This window comes from Pelophylax lessonae (assembly GCF_965119305.1).
Source record: "Pelophylax lessonae genome assembly, chromosome: 7".
Classification (NCBI taxonomy): domain Eukaryota; kingdom Metazoa; phylum Chordata; class Amphibia; order Anura; family Ranidae; genus Pelophylax; species Pelophylax lessonae.
In genome coordinates, this window is record NC_138774.1 from 93968684 (window position 1) to 93988062 (window position 19379).

The following is a 19379-nucleotide window of genomic DNA, read 5'->3' on the forward strand; positions in this document are numbered from 1 at the left end:
TGAATTACTGCACTTTAGAATATATTTTTCAGACATATGCTTATCATTTCTAGTTCTTTGGAAGTCCTTATAGTTAGGGAGGTTAGAGTTAGTTTTTTTGAGAATAATGATTCGTTTGAATATTAATATTAATACTCATAATAATAATAATGAATAAAACTGATTAATAATATTAGAAAAAAAATAAAAATATTAAAAAACAAAGAAAGAAAAAAAACATAATCATAATAATAATAATCATCATCACCATCATATAATATTCATAAAATAATAATATTAGAAAAAAATAAAAATAATAAAAAACAAAGAAAGAAAGCAAAAATATAATAATAATCATATATTATTCATAAAATAATAATATTCAATAGCTCTGAATAATGCTGTTGGTCTTGCTGTATCATTGTATCGTTCTGATCTCCTGGCATGGTAGCTAAGCGTGCAGCTCTGTAGGGAAAGCTGAACACGTGGGGGGGTGAGCCGCTAAGCTTTTGCTTTCTCACGCTCCCCCCCACCATGGTTTTTGTGGGAGCACAAAGAACTGGTGAACTGTGTCTTACACACACAAAGGACCGGCATATACAAAGCCCTGGATTAAAGGGGACACAAACTGCGTTTACACTCTGCATTGCCCTTATTCCAAATCAGTTTATTTTGATTGTTTCTACCTTTTTTTCTTATCCTCAATTCATATCTGCAGAAGCACTGTCTACAAATTTGGACACACTTGTGAATTTTCCCTTTGGCGGACTGACTCAGTGTTTGAGATCTGCTCATAGTCTTTTTGTGGTTGCATTTTTTTCGACTGATTGCTTCCTTTTTTCACCCTCAGGTCTGTTGACGTTGTGTCATTGTTACTTAGAAAACACGCAAAAAAAAAAAAAAATTACAATCAACCAGTGCCTCTGCACATGCACCCTTTTGTGGCAGGTTGACATTCGTCTCCTTTAAGGAGAGGGCGGGACCTGTCATTGAACTGGGCTGATAAACAGTACGAAGTGGCAAGTGTAAACCGAGAGATTAGAGAAAGAAGTGAGGACGCTGGAAAGAAAGAGAAACAGAGAAGTGCAGGTGCGAAGGGCATGTGAGTCTACTCAGCTTACAGTGCTGTAATCATTTCTTATGAATTATCTATATGCATTTAAGGTTGATAGGGATTTCTGCTTAGAGGGCTCTGGCAGATCTGCTATTAACATAGATTTGTAATACCATCATAGTGTGACTTTAAATGATCAGTCTGATAATTGCATACCATAAATGTGTGACTTTAGTGGGTCAGTGGGTCATGCAGAACTCAGGATCCAGTCAGTACAGTCTAAGGACAAAGCAAAACTAGCTGTTAAACATTTAATTGATGGGTTAAGTACCCTTGGCAGGTACAAATCAATCATCAAATATCAATTTGGTGAAAAACTAGGAACACAACCTGCAGCTTTACCTGTGACATAAGGGCTGATAACAAAGGAATTTTTCTATGAATATCGTTATCACATATAGGTTAAAGTCACATAGGCGGTATTCTGTTTTATAGGTGCTATTTGCAGCCTTGCAGGAAACAGCTATACATATGCTCTTGGACATCATTACATTTTTTTTAAGCATCTACTCCCTTTATTCTACCCCAAGAGGCAGTATTTTTTGTTGCCATTTGCAGCTTTGCAAGAAACAGCTATAAATATGTTCTTGGACACCATCACTATTTCTTTAGCATCTACCCCCTTTATTCCGTCCCAAGGGGCAGTATTCTGTGTTGCCATTTGCAGCTTTGCGAGAAACAGCTATACATATGTTCCTGGGCATCATCGTTATTCCTCCAGCATCTACCCCCTAATTCCACCCAACACTTTCAACTTTCTGAAGGTTTTGCTTTTATCTCTCCGTGCATACACCATTTCCAGGAAGATCATTCCTTAATCAGGTGACACATGTCACACTTTCAAATAAAAATATGAAACCTCTACAAATATTAACTTTTCTGCTAGCAGCAATAGGTTGCCAAGATCTGTTAAAGTCGCTTGCACGCTATAAGCATTCCACAACTAGAGGATCGATAGATGTGGAATCTAACCTTTCTTAAATATGTACGGGTATCTTAGAATGGACCTCTATTTAAATAACATATCCTCAGCCCACCATACTTCCTAATTTCGTATATGCTAAAAGAAGCCCCCAAAACACCTGTCTTGCAAAAAAAAAAAAAAAAAAAGTTGTGCTGGGCTTCCTAAACATCTAGCCAGGTAACCAGATGCCTAGGCATTGGCCAAGTGGTCTCCACTGCAGGGGTTGGTCAAAATTCAGGCTGAGTTGCTGATTACATCAGCTGAGACCGTAAGATGATCCAGAGAAGAGAGCTGAGACCATCAGATGATCTGGCCAGGAGAGCTGAAATCATCAGTTGATATGGCCAGGAGAGCTGAAATCATCAGTTGATATGGCCAGGAGAGTTGAAACCATCAGATGATCTGGCCAGGTGAGCAGAGACCATCAGATAATCTGGCCAGGAGAGCTGAAACCATCAGATGATCTGGCAAAGAGAGCCGAGAACATTGAATGATGGACTAAGAATGTTGGAGGAGAGCTGTTGAATGATCCAACCAGGAGGATGTGCGCCGGTGCTCTGTGATTGGGCCATGTGGGACCTAAGACCACCAATTGACCTATCCAGGAGAGCTGAGACCGTTGGATGATCCAGGAGAACAACTGAGACTGTCCAATGATCTCAAAGAGCTGAGACCATCAGATGATCCAGGAGGACAGCTGAGTCTATTGGATGATACAGGAGGAGAGCTGAGACCGTCGGATGATCCAGCCAGGAAAGCTATGACTGATTGATGATTGAGCTAGGAGGATGTCCACAGGTACCCAGCAGTGGGTCATATCAGACAATTGGATGATACATCCAGAAAAAATGAGACCTTTAGATAATCCATCTATATAAACAGACACCATTCAAGGATAATTGTTTTCCTTTTCACAATAGAGTGGGATAATACCATCTTACTCTTTCATACAACATATGCAGTGGAGGGACTACTGTCAGGAGTATATTGTATATACAGCAATTTATTTGGACTTAGAATCCCATATGAACTGATTGTTCTTTTGAGTTTGAGCAAAACTGGAGTTTCAGAGTGTGTTATACATAGATAATGTGGTTTCTAATAGCAACAACCTGTGAATCTTGAGATTGCTGGGATATTTTGTGTAATAGCAACTGCCAATTGAGTGGGGTAGTGGTGTTATTTTATACTGAGCTGCTGGTTGCCAGTCTCTGCCGGAATATTAGTCCACTAATTGCCTTCATGTGACCAGTACCAAGGCCAGGTAACCAGCCACCAAGAGAGCTAGAAGCCATGACTCTGCAAGCCTGGAAAGAATTTCAGGGTCTCTTTAAAAATGTATAAATATAAAGGAGTAAGACAGGTGAAAGGAGACTTTTAGTTCACTATAGAAGCCAAACAATGTGTGATTCCATTAACCAGCTTATAAAAACTTAATAAAACGACAGAAACCAACTTACAACAGTTTAAACGACTGAAGTTTCAATATCAGCGATTGGCAACTGGCTGCATTAATCCCTTTGCTTTTTAAAAAAAAAAAAAACTGGTCAAAAGTAGATGAAAGCCATTAAAATAGCCTTGTGCCAGCATTGGGCACTCTGTGTCATTTAATTGGGTTCAGAGGCTATCTGGCCCTTGGAATATGTTCAACCCTTATTCTGGATGGCCAGACCTGGGCCAGGCTTTTGTAAACATTCACAGTAAAGCGAAAAATGTGACACCAGCCTTAGAGAATGAATAAAGTGAGTTAGAATGGATTGTGTCAATATTACCCCTGGTAGTGACCTAACACGCAGCAGTAAGCTACATTCTCTTTTATATAACTTCTAACAATAATAAGTACTTTAGACAAATGTGCCTTTTGATGGCATGGGTTAAAAAATGACTTTTTGTACCTCTAAGGCGCATATTTATAAAGCAATGAATGTGCCTTTTATCAAACATTCACTGGTGATGAATCATTTACTGTTTTTTTTTTTTTAAACAAATGCACCTGGAAAATTCACCTGCAGAAAATTTCAGTTTGGTGAACTCACACAGACAGTTTGAGGCTCTAGTGTAAAATCCTGGCATTTATCCAAGCCTGGGGAGCCATAGGTGGAGCGTACAGACAGCCATGGAAGTGAATTGTTACCAGCCGTATTCAGGCAAACGCTGATGCTTTTTTTACAAAAGGCAAAGACAAACTTGAAATTTAAATATCTCATTAAAGTGTAACTCCTGTCAAAATTTTTGGGGTTTTGGGATTGGAAAGGGATAGAAACGCTGTCTTTTTTTACTACTTTGGATGACCTTGTCCTGCTGACACATTGGAAGTAAGGAAAAATCTCCAAGCAAAAACAGCAGCAAGAAAACACCAAAAAACACTTTTGAAGTAGGGGGATGTCAGAATCCCCATCAAATTTTATCGCCATGCATGTCTTCTTTTTATTTTTTTCTCATTTTCTCTCCAGATAATAACATTGTTCAAACCGCTCTGCTCTCCATCCAAAACTAAAAAAAAAAAAAAAAAATGGCTCCAGTTATACTTTTCAGATCCAAAGTATAAAGACAATTTTACAGTATCTCACAAAACTGAGTACACCCCTCACATTTTTGTAAATATTTTATTATATATTTTCATGTGACAACACTGAAGAAATGACACTTTGCTACAATGTAAAGTAGCGAGTGTACAGCCTGTATAACAGTGTAAATTTGCTGTCCCCTCAAAATAACTCAACACACAACCATTAATGTCTAAACTGCTGGCAACAAAAGTGAGTTCCCCCATAAGTGAACATTTCCAAATTGGGCCCAATTTAGCCCAACTCGTTGACTCGTTAGTGTTACAAGGTCTCAGGTGTGTTAAATTTGTTGTTATCGCTCTCACTCTCTCATACCGGTCACTAGAAGTTCAACATGGCACCTCATGGCAAAGAACTCTAAAGATCTAAAAAAAAGAATTGTTGCTCTACATAAAGATGGCCTAGGCCACATGTGTCAAACACAAGGCCCGCGGGCCGAATCTGGCCCTCCAGGCCATTTCATGTGGCCCTTGCACCTCTCCTGCAGCTCCAGCCCTCTTCTGGTCCTCCTCCAGACCCTGTACTTTTTGCTTTCCAGCAACACCTACAGCTTCTTCCCAGCAGCCGCACTAGATAAGGGGGCTGCACTGTGATGTAAGGGAGGGTGGGGGGGACTCAATTTCTGATGGTGGGAGGCTCTTGATGTCTGATGTAAGGGTAAGGGATGCTCTGGACATCTAGTCTTACAGATACAACCGTCCCTTTTGAGGGCAATCATAATGCTGATGCGACCCACGATTAAATTGAGTTTGACACCCCTGGCCTAGGCTATAAAACGATTACCAAGACCCTGAAACTGTGCTGCTGCACGGTGGCCAAGACCATACAGTGGTTTACCAGGACAGGTTCCACTCAGAACAGTCCTCGCCATGGTCGACCAAAGACGTTAAGTGCACGTGCTCAGCGTCATATCCAGAGGTTGTCTTTGGGAAATAGACGTATGAGTGCTGCCAGCATTGCTGCAGAGGTTGAAGGGGTGGGGGGTCAGCTTGTCAGTGCTCAGACCATACGCTGCACACTGCATCAAATTGGTCTGCATGGCTGTCATCCCAGAAGGAAGCCTCTTCTAAAGATGATGCACAAGAAAGCCCACATACAGTTTGCTGAAGACAAGCAGACTGAGAACATGGATTACTGGAACCAAGTCCTGTGGTCTGATGAGACCAAGATAAACTTATTTGGTTCAGATGGTGTCAAACGTGTGTGGCGGCAACCAGGTGAGGAGTACAAATACAAGTGTGTATTGCCTAAAGTCAAGCATGGTGGTGGGAGTGTCATGGTCTGGGGCTGCGTGGGTGCTGCCGGCACTGGGGGGGGGGGGGCTACAGTTCATTGAGGGAACCATGAATGCCAGCATGTACTGTGACATTCTGAAGCAGAGCATGATCCCCTCCCTTCGGAGACTCGCTGCAGGGCAGAATTCCAACATGATAATGACCCCAAACACACCTCCAAGATGACCACTGCCTTGCTAAAGAAGCTGAGGATAAACGTGATGGACTGGCCAAGCATGGCTCCAGACATTAACCCTATTGAGCATCTGTGGGGCATCCTCAAACAGAAGGTGGAGGAGTGTGAGGTCTCTAACATCCACCAGCTCCCTGATGTCATCATGGAGAATTAAAGGGGACTCCAATGGCATCCGGTGAAGCTCTGGTTACCTCCATGCCCAAGAGGGTTAAGGCAGTGCTGGGAAATAATGGTGGCCACACAAAATATTGACACTTTGGGCCCAATTTGGACATGTTCACTTAGGGGTGTACTCACTTTTGTTGCCAGTGGTTTAGACATTAATAGCTGTGTGTTAAGTTATTTTGAGGGGACAGCAAATTTACACTGTTATACAAGCTGTACACTCACTACTTTTGAGCTTAATTTTAAGCTAATCACATGTCTGAGTTTTCAAGAAATGTGAGAAGTACGGGTGGTGCTTGTGTTAATCTGGTACTGTATGAACTAACAGTCTAGCAAAAAATAAGTATTTAAAAGTGCAAACACTCTTAACTATTGTCCCCGAGAAGAAGATGTTGGCATGCTGAAACGTTTGTGAGCAATCCTTTGAAAGACAAAGTTTATAATGCTCACTATGCAAAATACTAACCATAACATACAAAGCCATTCACAACTCTGCCTCGAGCTACATCACCAATCTTGTCTCCAAATATCACCCAAACCGTCCTCTCCGCTCCTCTTAAGACCTCCTCCTCTCTAGCTCCCTTGTCTCCTCCTCCCATGCTCGTCTCCAGGATTTCTCCAGGGCCTCTCCCATCCTCTGGAACGCTCTACCTCAACCTGTACGGCTATCTCCTACTCTAGCTGCTTTCAGGCGATCCCTGAAAACTCATCTCTTCAGGGAAGCCTATCACACCGCCAACTAATCTTCCATCAGCTCATTCCCTACTGTTACATCCTCTTGTACCACCTGCCCCACCCCATTAGATTGTAAGCTCTTCTGAGCAGGGCCCTCTTAATCCTCTTGTATTTTATTGTATTGTAACTGTATTGTCTCCCTCTAACATTGTAAAGCGCTGCGTAAACTGCTGGCGCTATAGAAATCCATAATAATAATAATAATGCAATACATTCAAACAGAATTAGAAATCATAACTATGAGGGTATGTTTGAACAATGGGAATATCTGGACTCTTTGAGATCTTCTTTCTGGTCAGAATTAGAAGAAATCTAACATAGCTTTTTCTAGGAGCTGTCTCCTCATTAGGCTCTCTCCTCCGCTCAACAAATGTGCATAGAGCAGAGTTTGATTGGCTCCAGTGCTGCCCCTCCTTCTTCCAATCTAAGGCTGGCCATACACAGTTCGAATCTCGGCCGGTTCAGCAGGAACAGGCTGAGATTCGAACCATTAATAGGCAGACTGAATGTACCAAGCTGATCGATCAATCAACCTGCCAGCTGATTATGCTTGCTAATATCGCAAGTGGCTGCTATAGTCGCTAGCAATAATCAATGTAGGCAGGGGAGGGCCGGGAAAACAGTGATTATCGCTAGCGACTATAGCAGCGCCTGCGATAATCGCTTGGCAGGAGGGATTTCCCTGTCATCACTGTCTGTGTTGATGGGGGATTTGGGTGAATTTTGTTCCTGCAACCCATGGTCTATGGCCCACTGTCTATGGCCGGCCTCAGTGCTGTTGTGCAGGGGCTGACATTAGCCTTGTATCAACATAAATTCAGGCATATAGTGAACCTGGGGAGGGGGGGGGGGGTGGGTGAATAAATGTATAAAGCACCACTGTAGACAATGTCAGGACTGCCAAAACCCAGGGTGCCTTGTAACGCAGTTATCAGCCATGCTTCGTGGTCCCCAACCTGGCCATTGTACCTCTCACCAAAATCCTTTCTATTGATTTAGTTGGACACCCATCATTGTTGTGGGCCAATAGTGAAGTCAACCACCAAAAGCACATCAGAGCATCTTTGATGCAGAACAGTACCTGATGTCATTAGATTGTGTGAAAATATCTCACAGCCAGTGGTGTATTTAGGTTTTGTGCTGCCCTAGGCCTGACTAAGTTTGTGCACCCCCTAATTTAAATATGACCTACCCCTTCCTGTAAAGGCCACACCCCTTTCCGGTTTATGACCCGCTCTGTCATCTGTACACCACAGACCACAACCACAGTCTATCGGTGCCCATCAGCATAGCCCTATCAGTTCCCATAAGTTCAGCCTCATTAGTGCCCATCAGTGCTGCCTCATTACTGCCCATTAGTGCAGCCTTATCAGTGTGGCCTCATCAGTGGCCATCAGTACAGCCCCATCAGTGGCCACCAGTGTAGCCTATCAGTGCCCATTAGTGGAGCCTATCATACCTGCAGGTAGCAGTGTGACTGCTTAATGGGGGTGCCAGACTGATTTGCCTCCTGGACCCTGCCCCTGGCCCAATTTGTCCCATAATACTGGCACTAAACTAAAAGTGTAGCGCAAGCCGGCAGGGACCCTTTTCGCGTGGAAGTCGAGAGGAGGCTAGTTTTTTTCATGTGGTGTGCAGCTTTTTTGCTGCCCCCCTGCAAAGTGCCGCCCTAGGCCTGAGCCTTGTTGGCCTAGGCCAAGATACAGCACTGCTCACAGCAACCAATCAGATTCCCAGTTTAACTTTCCCAGTATAGATGTGAAGAACATGGTTACTATTATGAAAAACAGTTCTTTTAGACACTGAAAATAGGGCCTTTTGTATTTTACTTACACACTCATACACCAGATGTCTAGCCATTTGTGACCAAGCCTTCGACAAATACACACAGTCCTGTTTGATAAAACCCAGCAGTGTCAAAGAAACTATAAAAGACTGCTAATGGTTTGTTAGATATTTGAATCAAAATGCAAAGATACCTGTCCTATCCTTTGCACCTTCTGTGTGTTGCAGATTTCACTATAAAGATATTGAATGCTGACCTACAAAATGGAAGTCTAAAAAGTCTTGTTTAGATGGGTGGCCAGGAGGCTGTAAAAATGGGCAGTTGAGTCTTGGATTTACCACCCCATGACTGCTCAGCTGCAAGTTAACATGGCCACTGGCCATGCTAGTACACACGGCCATGGCTGGGGTAAAGCACAGCAAACATTTAATACCACAGGTTACTATCAGTGGTCAGTACCACCACCAAATACGACCCATTCAGGTGAATGGGGGAGCGCTACAACTGCTCTGCAACGTTGTGTAATGCACGCATTGCAGTGCTGTGAGCCTTCAAGTGATAAAACAAGTGTTAAGGAGAGACCACTACTTCCACAGAGATGGCAAGGATACAGCATGTGGACAGGGGACAGGCTTTTCTACTCAGAATGTAGCTGCTTTTTAAAGAAAATTAACTGCAAAGCTTTGCACATCTTTTATTTTGATGTGCCTGAAGTGCATTTAGCTGATTTAAACTCAAAGTTAAGTTAGGTTTTAAAAACTGTCTTTACTTTACGAGTGTGGACTTTCTGCAATTGTATTACTATTGGATTGTATGATCTACAGTTTTGTAAATAAAGACTTGTTCTAATTAAAAACAAAACAAAAACAAAACTGTCTTTATTTGTAGAACTTAGCATTTTGGTACTGTGGGGGAGCTGCTAACTTCCTGGAGGCTCCGTTCACATCTAGGCGTTTTGGGGCGTTTTGGGGGCGTTTTTCTGCTCTAGGATCAGCTCTCAAAACGCCCAACAAGACAATTCCTATTCATTTCAATGGCCCCTGTTCATATCTGAGCGTTTTGACGCTGTAAGCAAAACGCCCAACGCTCAAAAAAGTACATGAGCTTCTTTTTGGGCAGATTACAGGCGTTTTCCATTGGTTTCTATTCAATCTAAAAACGGCTCCACAAAAAACGCCTGTAAAAACGCCTGTAAATCGCGGTAAAAATCGATGTAAAATCGCGGTAAAAATCGCGGTAAAATCGCAGTAAAAAACGCGCGAAAACGCTACGCTCAGGTGTGAATGTAGCCGAAAAGTCACTTTTCAGCCCTGGAAATCTGAACCACAAAGGATGCTGGAAGTGACCATGTCTCTTAGCAGTGCGCCATGAAATTATTTTCTTTCATCATTATTATTATTATTATTATTATTATTATTATACAGGATTTATATAGCTCCACTCTTCTTTACAACATCAGGTCAGACAGTACAGATACAATAAAATTCAATACAGGAGAAATCAGAGGGTCCTGCTTGTTAGAGCTTACAATCTAGGAGGGAGGGTCAAGCGATACAAAAGTCAATAACTGTGGGGAATGATCTGATGGAGAAAATAAATGTACAGTTGTTAGGTGGGGGAAGAATAAGTTTCTCTGAAGAGAAGAGTTTTCATGGATATTTAAACAGCAAGCAGAATAGGAGATAATGGGACAGATTGAGGTAGGGAGTTCCAAAGAATTGGAGAGGTTTGGGGAAAGTCCTAGAGGCGAGCATGGGAGGAGGTGACAAGGGAATTAGAGAGCAGGAGGTCTTGAGAGAACATATAGATTGATTGGGTTGGCATTTTGAGACTAGGTTAGTGACGTAGCTGGGGGCCAAGTTGTGGATGGCTCTATAAGTATTTTGAATTGAATTAGTAGGGTGAGTGGAAGCCAGTGGAGGGATTGGCACAGAGAAGAAGCAGACACTGAACAGTTGGTAAGGTGGATGAGTCTGGCAGCAGCATTCATGAAGGACTGAAGTGGTGATAGCCTATGTAAAGGTAAGCCAATGAGGAGCAAGGTGCAGTAGTCCAGGCGAGAGATGACCAGGGAGTGAACTAGGAGCTTTGTGGTGTTATTGGTTAGGAAGGGGCATATTCTGGAGATTTTGCAGAGGTTGAGGCAGCAAGATTTGGACAGTGATTTGATGTGGGGGCCAAAATGAGAGTTCAGAGTCCAGGATTACATCTAGCACCTTGGCATGCAGGGGCAGACTGATAGTAGTGCTATCGATCCTGACAGAGAAATCAGGGGAAGAGGCACGTGGGAGAGGAAAAATGATGAGTTCGGTTTTGAAAAGATTGAGTTTGAAGAAGTGGTGTGACATCCAGGCTGATATGTCTGTTAGTAAATTAGTGATTCGTGAAGAGACTGCAGGAGTGAGCTGAGGGATAGAGATGTAGATTTGGGTGTCATCAGCATAGAAATGGTATTGGAAGCCATGGGAGCATCAGCTGACCCTTTTATAAACCGTTTCCTCTAACAATGCTCCCAACAACAAGGACAATGTTAACAGCTTGCCTGCAGTGCCAGAAAGTGTATTTCTACAACAAACTTTCCTGCTTTTTTTCTAACAGCAGTTCCCAGTAAAAACAAGGATATAACTTATATTCCAAATTGTGTCTTCATTAAAATGCAAAACCAATTCATCTGCTAAAAGCAGACAGCCAGAAAAAATTTGTGGTCTCTGCTCGTCATGTTGTAACACCGTTATGAGTCAGCCGGAGTTCCTTATGTATGTGAATTTTAGAGACATGGAATGTAGGCGTTTTTTTCACACAAAGTAATTATTTTTACATGGGTTTTTTACATGTTATTTTTTTTTGGGTTATGTGCTCGTGCTCTTTGGCTGCATTTTCCTGTGCTATAGAAAAAGAATAATACATAATTGAAATGGGAAGCAATTATTATCACTTTGTAAAACCAGACCCCAATATTGCATTATTCAAATTAAAAAACAACCATACAATAAACCCCCGCTCCATCGCGGTTCAGTTTTTGCGGTCCCGGTATATTGCGTTTTTTTCTGTAATGTTATTTTACTATATAAATCATTGAAAATTAAATATTTTTGTGTTTTCCATAGCTCTTGCTCTGTATCTTTTATGTGTTTAAATGAGTTTCTATTGTTTTAAAAGTGTGTTTAAAGACCTTAAAATTCTTTTAAAAGTACAGTGACAGTAAAGAAAACATGCCTACAGTGTATTTTCATAGGGTTTCTCTATTTTGCGGATTTTCACTTTTCGCTGGGTCGGGACCGGAACGTAACCCCCGCAATGTAGGGGGGTTTACTGTACCTGCAAAACATAATACTGTATATATGGGGGGGGAGGGGGGATAAAAATGAGAAAGCTTATCATATAACAGCAATTTACAAAAATAAAAAAGTAAAAAAAAAATAATCAAAATTATGTTCCAACATGTATTCTACAAATACCAAAAAGGTATTAGTGTCACCATTTTACCTCAAACATGGATCCAATTAAAAACTTTTTAAATACACTCAGCCACATATGAAGACAAGCCTCAATATATCAATTCTAACCTGATATCAAAGAAACCAATGGGCCCTCATAGAGTTGGGCCCATTGGATTGTTTTCTATAAGTGCAGAATTGATATTTTGCGGCTTGTCTCCATATGTGGCCGAGTCTATATTAAATGTTTTAATTGACGCCACATTTAAAATACATACCTTATAACTTACTGAGCTGCCACTTCAATGGAGAACTCCAAATAAGTTTTTTTTTTTAATTTTACAAAGATTGTGGAAGGATTATAACTTATATCAGGTTTTTATTTCTGTGTTTCCATCTGGGATATTTTCCTTCGCTTTTTATCCAAAAGATTTAAAAAGAAGTGGAAATCTTCCCATGTGCTGAAGGAAAGGCTGGAGTGCAGCTTTAACAAAGTGATCTTTGTTTTTCCTAATCCACTCTGTAACATAATTACCTATAACATAGTTGTATTACCTGTTGATCGTGCCAGTTCATGATCCCTTTCTTTTAAACAGGTTGACAAAGTGAGCAGTGAGAAAAAAGATGAAGGACAGGTCATAAAATGTACCTGTCATTCATTTATGGGGACGTGGCATGACAGTTAATTAAAAAAAAAAAAAAAAATAATAATATGTTATTATTAAACACAATCTATTGGTTAATAAAATAGACTATATGATTGGCCATTATAACTCTAGTATTGATTGGGCAATGGTAATTTAATTTTACTGGTTAATATTATTACCTGTTGTTGATTGGTCCAAATTTCACAGAAAACTCACCTTGAGCTGTTTGAACTCCCCTATATAAAGAGGAAATTTAACGGTTAAAAATTAATTCAGCGAGAGCAACAGACAAGAGCTTCAGGAGTTTTTACCAATGCAAGTTGTAGTGTCAATTTTTTATAAGATTAATCTAATATATGGGATATTCAAGTATTCATCCTTTTTTGGGAGTTCTGCTTACGGCACCATGTGCAAATAGAAAACACCTCTACCATGGTGAAACCCATGTGGGTAAATTCTCACCTCTCTGCATTGAACCCCACAGCAAAGCTCAATATGCGCTCCAACACTAATTGGACTCTTTTCCTTTATCAGCAAGAACTCTGACTCCTGAAGAACCTAAGCAGCTCAGGTGGGTGGATGGATGATTCAGTGAGTATTTACCTATTAAAAGACAATTAGAACCTACATAGTGCTTACTGTTGTTTTATTTAAAAAAACATAAAAATGCAAAGCCACTCACATGTAGTAAGAGGCGTGTCTTCACGGCACTGAGAGAGAGAGAGAGAGAGAGAGAGAGAGAGAGAGCTAACTGACAATACGAGATTACATTGTAGGACCCAATCCATTGCCACCCACCCTAAAGGCTGCAGATGGGAACTTTTTATAGCTATACATGCCCATGTCTTTGTCTTGCTATATGTGAGTGGCTTTCTATTCGTATGCTTTTTTGAAAAAAATAACAGTGAGCACTATCTAAGTTCTCATTGTCTTTTAACATGTAAATACGCACAGAATCATTCATCCACCCACCTGAGCTGCTGAGGTTCACCAAGAGTCAGAGTTTTGCTGAATAAGAAGGAGCGGAATCCATCTGGTGTTGGAGCGCATATTGAACCTTGTTGTGGGGGCCAATACAGAGAGGTTAGAGTTGGCTCATAAGGGATTACCTGTAGTGGAGGAGTTTTCTACTTGCATGTTCTTGCAGCACTTACCTGGGAGTGATATATATCATAAGTTGTATGGAACTACTACATTCATTCTTTACATGCACTTTTACATGGACTTTTGCTGCTTTATTGTTTATGATCGGTTGGTATTTTTTTTTTCCGATTCATTAATGATTGATGAAAACACAAATAACACCAAATTACAGACAGTGATTATTATTCATAGATAAATTATTGGACTGCATTTATATACATTCAAGTGATTTTTTTTCACTTCATGCTTGCAGCTATAATTATTCTCACACCTCTGCACAGATAATCACATACACATTTTTCAGCTTAATGTTGCAGTGAAATTACACAGCAGTGTTGCCACCATATAGTTTTAGATGGGCTTTTAAGGATAAGTTCACCTTTTTTAAAAAAAAATAAAAATTGGACATATTTTTGCAGGATACAAAAATGTATATTTATTCATTTTTTTTAAGCAGATCGTGGGTGCAATTTCAAACTCCTGCAGAGTCTCCATATAGCTTTCAGTCTGCCCCTCTGTAGGGACTGTCAGCTTGCAAGATAAAGGGAGTGTCTTAATCAGAAAGCTTGCGGCCCATTTAAACTACAAGTCTATCTGTCCTGGTGGCAGTTTTCTCATTCACAGATTCCGGGAAAATGAGTGATGTGGCTGTATTGGCGGAGCCCTTCACAGCCGCGCTGTTTTCAAAATGTAACAGCTGGGTTGGGAGAGGATCCCCTGCCCACTGTCACAAGGGCCCACATGGAAGAAAAATATATATTTTTAAAAAAAATATTTTTTTCCCCCAAATATATTGGAAATATATTTGAAATGCTACAATTTTGGCCATATTCAATATATTTCAATTTTTTTTCCCCCAAATATATTGGAAATATATTTGAAATGCTACAATTTTGGCCATATTCAATATATTTCAATTTTTTTCCCCTAAATATATTAGAAATATATTTGAAATGCTACAATTTTGGCCATATTTAATATATTTCTAAAAATTGTTCCCTAAATATATTGGAAAATGGAAAATTGTTATCAAATACTTACCGTAATTTTCCTTTCCTGATGGACTCCATGGCAGCATACGTTCGGGTAGGCCCCGCCTCCTCTCCTACCTCATAGGACCCCACTCCCATAAATCTTTGCTCCCTTTCAGCATCAGTGTTCTGTAACTAGCCTACTCAGGAATTGGGAGGGGACTCCTGCTGCCATGGAGTCCATCAGGAAAGGAAAATTACGGTAAGTATTTGATAACAATTTTCCATTTTCCTGACAGACTCCATGGCAGCATACGTTCGGGAAATAACTCGCTATACACTCCCGGGTGGGAAGATGCTGAACAAAAAAAAACTTTAATTGGCACTGTCAACAGACAAGACTTGAACGCCAAAATTAACGGAAGATAAGGCAGCAGGTTCAATACAATAATGGGAAAGGAAAGTATTGACAGACGACCAGGATGCTGCCTTGCAGATCACGTCGGGCGCGACGTGTTTGGAAGCTGCCCAAGACGTAGCAACGCTTCTTGTAGAGTGAGCTGTAACCGCCTCTGGAGGAGCCAAGCCCTTTGCTCTATACGCCCATTGGATAGCCTGGACAATCCACGCAGCCACTGCTCTGGAAGATGCACGCATACCCTTCTTTTTGCCATGGAGAAGAACGAAAAGGAAATCCGATTGGCGGAAGGATGATGTGGCTTCTAAATATTGACTTAGAGTATTACCCACATCTAAAGGATGGACTGGAGATTCCTCATTAGTTCTGAAGGTGGGAAGAACTATCTCAGCATTCTCATGGAAGACAGAGGTCACTTTTGGATTTGACCCCAGCATAGGGATAAGGACTACTCTGTCTTGAAAGAAGGTCAAAAAAGGCTCTTTGTAACCTAAATTGTGTATCTCAGAAACCCTCTTAGCGGAGGTAATGGCCACCAAAAATGCTGTCTTCAATGTAAGCTCCTTGACTGACATGGAAGCGACTTCCTTTGAAGAAAAAAAGTCCAAAACTAATGGAAGGTCCCATTTTGGGAATCTCGGCTTTCTCTGAGGCCTGAGCCTGACTGCGCCCTTAAAGAATTGCTGAATCAGGTGATGGCTTGCCCACTGAATTCCGGTGAAGGCTGAAATGGCGGAAACTTGCACCCGGAGAGAACTGACTGAGAGGGGCAGATCCAGACCAGATTGCAAAAAACTTAGAATCTGCTGAATAGTAGGTGTATCTACTGGACCTGACCTCTGGGCCTGATGACTCATGAACCTGGCCCATATCCTCTCATATACCCTGTTGGTGCTAGGTCTTCTTGAACTCAAGAGAGTCGGAATCACCTCTTCTGGACATCCGAGAGCTTCCAACCTCCCCCTCTCAAGAACCAGGCCCTGAGGTGCAGACGTGCAGGGCATGGGTGCAGAGTAGGACCCTGAGATAGAAGGTCCGGCCTGATAGGTAGAGGGATTGGATCCCTGAAGCTGAGAAGGGTCAGCAAGGGAAACCATGGCCTGTTGGGCCAGAAGGGGATTATTGCTACAATCTCTACTTCCTCCATCTTCAATCTCCGCAGGAATTGGAGTACTATTGGTACTGGTGGAAAAGCATAAGCAGACTGGAAGTTCCATCTGTCCGTGAGGGCATCCACTCCGAAGGCTCGAGGATCTCTGAACCTCGTATAGTATTTCCGGAGTTTCTTGTTGCGTGGACTCGCAAACAGATCCACCTCTGGCGAAATCCCCAGGGACAGGACCCAGTCGAATACCTCCTGATGGAGGGACCACTCGTTGTTGTCTAGATGGAAACGGGATAGGAAGTCTGCTTCCACATTCAACACTCCTGGAACAAAGACCGCTGAAAGATTGGCCAGATGATGCTGGGCCCATGTCATGATCGGCTCTGTTTCTTGGAGAAGAGACATGCTGCGTGTTCCTCCTTGCCTCTTGACATAAGCCACTGCCGTGGTGTTGTCCATCCTTAACAGCACTGAAGCCCCCTGTGTTAGATGGTGAAAAGCCTGGAGTGCTTTGAGGGCGGCTCGAAGTTCTAGAACGTTGGACACTACTCCGTGACCTGGGAAGTTCCATCTGCCTTGTGCCACTTCGGTCAGACAGTGGGCTCCCCAACCGGTATTGCTGGCATCGGAGGTTATCGTTATCCAGGAAATCGGAGCGATTGAGTGGCAGTTGGTCAGATTTGTACGGCGTAACCACCAGGGAAGGCATCCCTTCATGAATGGAGTCAGGTGAATAACCTGTGACAAATTCTCCGTCGTCCACTGTTGGAGAAACCCCTTCTGGAAGGGTCTCAGCTTCCACATAGCCCACTTCACCATAGGCGAGGTGGCTACAAGCGTCCCTACTACCTTTAGACACTGACGAGCAGTGAGACGGGAGGCAGCGAGAGCGTGAGACACCCTGCTCTGGACTACAGGAATTTTCTCTTCTGGCAGGGAAATGGTGCACTTCACCGTGTTGAACAGTGCCCCGAGAAACACCAGCGACTGCGTAGGCACCAGATGGCTCTTTTCTAGATTCAGAATCCAACCGAATCCCTGAAGTGTAGAGATCACTAGGTCCAGATGCAAGATTAACTGACGTCTGTCCTGAGACAGAAGGAGGAGATCGTCCAGATAATGATGCAATCTGACTCCTTTGGTCCTGATGAAGGCCACAACTGCCAGCAAGGTCTTGGAGAACGTGCGAGGCGAAGTTGAGAGCCCGAAGGGAAGACACGTAAATTGCATGTGGGCAGGACCTACAGCAAACCGGAGGAACTGATGATACTCTCTTGCCACAGGAACGTGGAAGTATGCGTCTTTTAGATCGATCGATGCCAACCAATCTCCTGGGAGAATTGAGTGTTGTATTGTGACTAGGGACTCCATTTTGAATCTTTCTTGATGTATAGACCTGTTGAGATATGTAAGGTCTATTAACGGGCGCCAGGTGCCGTTTTTCTTCTGGACGAGGAATAGAGGTGAATAGACTCCTAGACCTCGTTCTGCAGTGGGAACTGGCACAACAGCTCGCTGAGCCAGTAGAGTGTCCACATAGGCGAGAAGAACCTCCTTTTTCTCTGCCGAAGGGGGAAGTGATGTTGCGACAAACCTGGGTTTGGGAACCTTGTCGAACGCCCACGAATGTCCCTGGGACACGATGTTTAACACCCAGGGATCCTGGATCGAGGCCGCCCAGACCTCCCGAAATTGGAGCAACCTGGCCCCTACCGGGACGGCCTGGACGGGCCCAACCTCAAAAGGATTTGGTGGCCTCCCGGTCACCAGACGAAGAGCCTTTAGAGCCTTTCTGAAAGGTGGACTGCCTTGACTTCCAGCCTCTTCCGTAGGACTTTCCTGGTCTGTAGCTGCGTGCTTCCCTGGCACGACTGGTAGTTTGTCTTCTCGGGAAAGAGCGCTTCTGAGCGCCTGGGCGTTTATCCTGAGGGAGGAACCCAGATTTTCCACCCGTGGCCCGAGTTATAGCTGCATCCAATTTATTCCCAAAGAGGGAAGAACCCTCAAAGGGAATCCGGCACCACGCCTGTTTTGATGCAGCGTCGGCTACCCAAGAACGAAGCCAAAGAGCTCGTTTAGCCGTAACCGAAGACAGCATAACTCGGGCCAAGAGGCGAATGGTGTCTATAGACGCCTCCCCCAAGAAGCCCGCAGCCATCTTCAACTCCTGTATCGGAGAACGTTGAAGAGTTTCCTCCGAGATACCTCTAAGAGTGTCATCCAGTGCGTTGATCCAAACTTCCATGGCCTTCGAAATTGTAGCCAGAGCCAATGCTGGTTTGCAGGCCATACCAGCTGAAAGATACGCCCGTTTGAGATCGGCGTCAATCCTTCTATCCAAAGGATCTCTAAAAGATACCGTATCCTCCAATGGAAGAGTGACATGCTTAACTAGTCGCATCACCGCTGCATCCACCAAAGGAGGGGACTCGAGGTGTTTTACCTCCTCCTGTTTGAACGGGTACAGTTTTGCCATTTTTGTGGTCAAGGAATTTTTCTTCTCCACCTTGCTCCACTCTTCAGAAATTATATCTCCCAGTTCCCCAAAAAAGGGAAAGTTCAAACGCTCTTTGCACAACTGTTTAAAGAATTTTTTCTGCTTCGGGGAGGAAACAGCCGGATCTTCCCATTCAAGGGCCTCTCTCACTGCCTTGACTAAAGGAGAGACAAGGTTGAACTCAAACCCAGTACCGGAGTCATCCGAATCAGATTCAGAATCCGAAGGAAGAATGGAAGGATGGTTGGGTTGAGGAGAATCAGACGGATCCTGAAATAAAAAATCTCTTTCAGGAGAGCGGGATGGTCCCGCAGCAGTACTTGGTCTGTGTAACTCAGCAAGAGAGTCTTTCAGGACTCTACGCACAACTTCCTCGATATG

At 42.8% G+C, this 19379-nt stretch overlaps 1 protein-coding gene across 2 annotated transcripts in view; it reads left to right on the plus strand.

Annotated features, from left to right (window-relative positions):
• Positions 1 to 948: 948 nt before the first annotated feature.
• VWA7 (von Willebrand factor A domain containing 7) overlaps positions 949 to 19379 on the plus strand; it is a 97000-nt gene continuing 78569 nt past the window's right edge. The window contains exon 1 of one of the 2 annotated variants that reach the window (XM_082263766.1): positions 949 to 1081. The gene's annotated coding sequence lies outside the window, so the exon portion shown is untranslated. Of the gene's footprint in view, positions 1107 to 19379 lie in introns of both variants that reach the window. The other variant, XM_082263767.1, reaches the window with a different exon arrangement.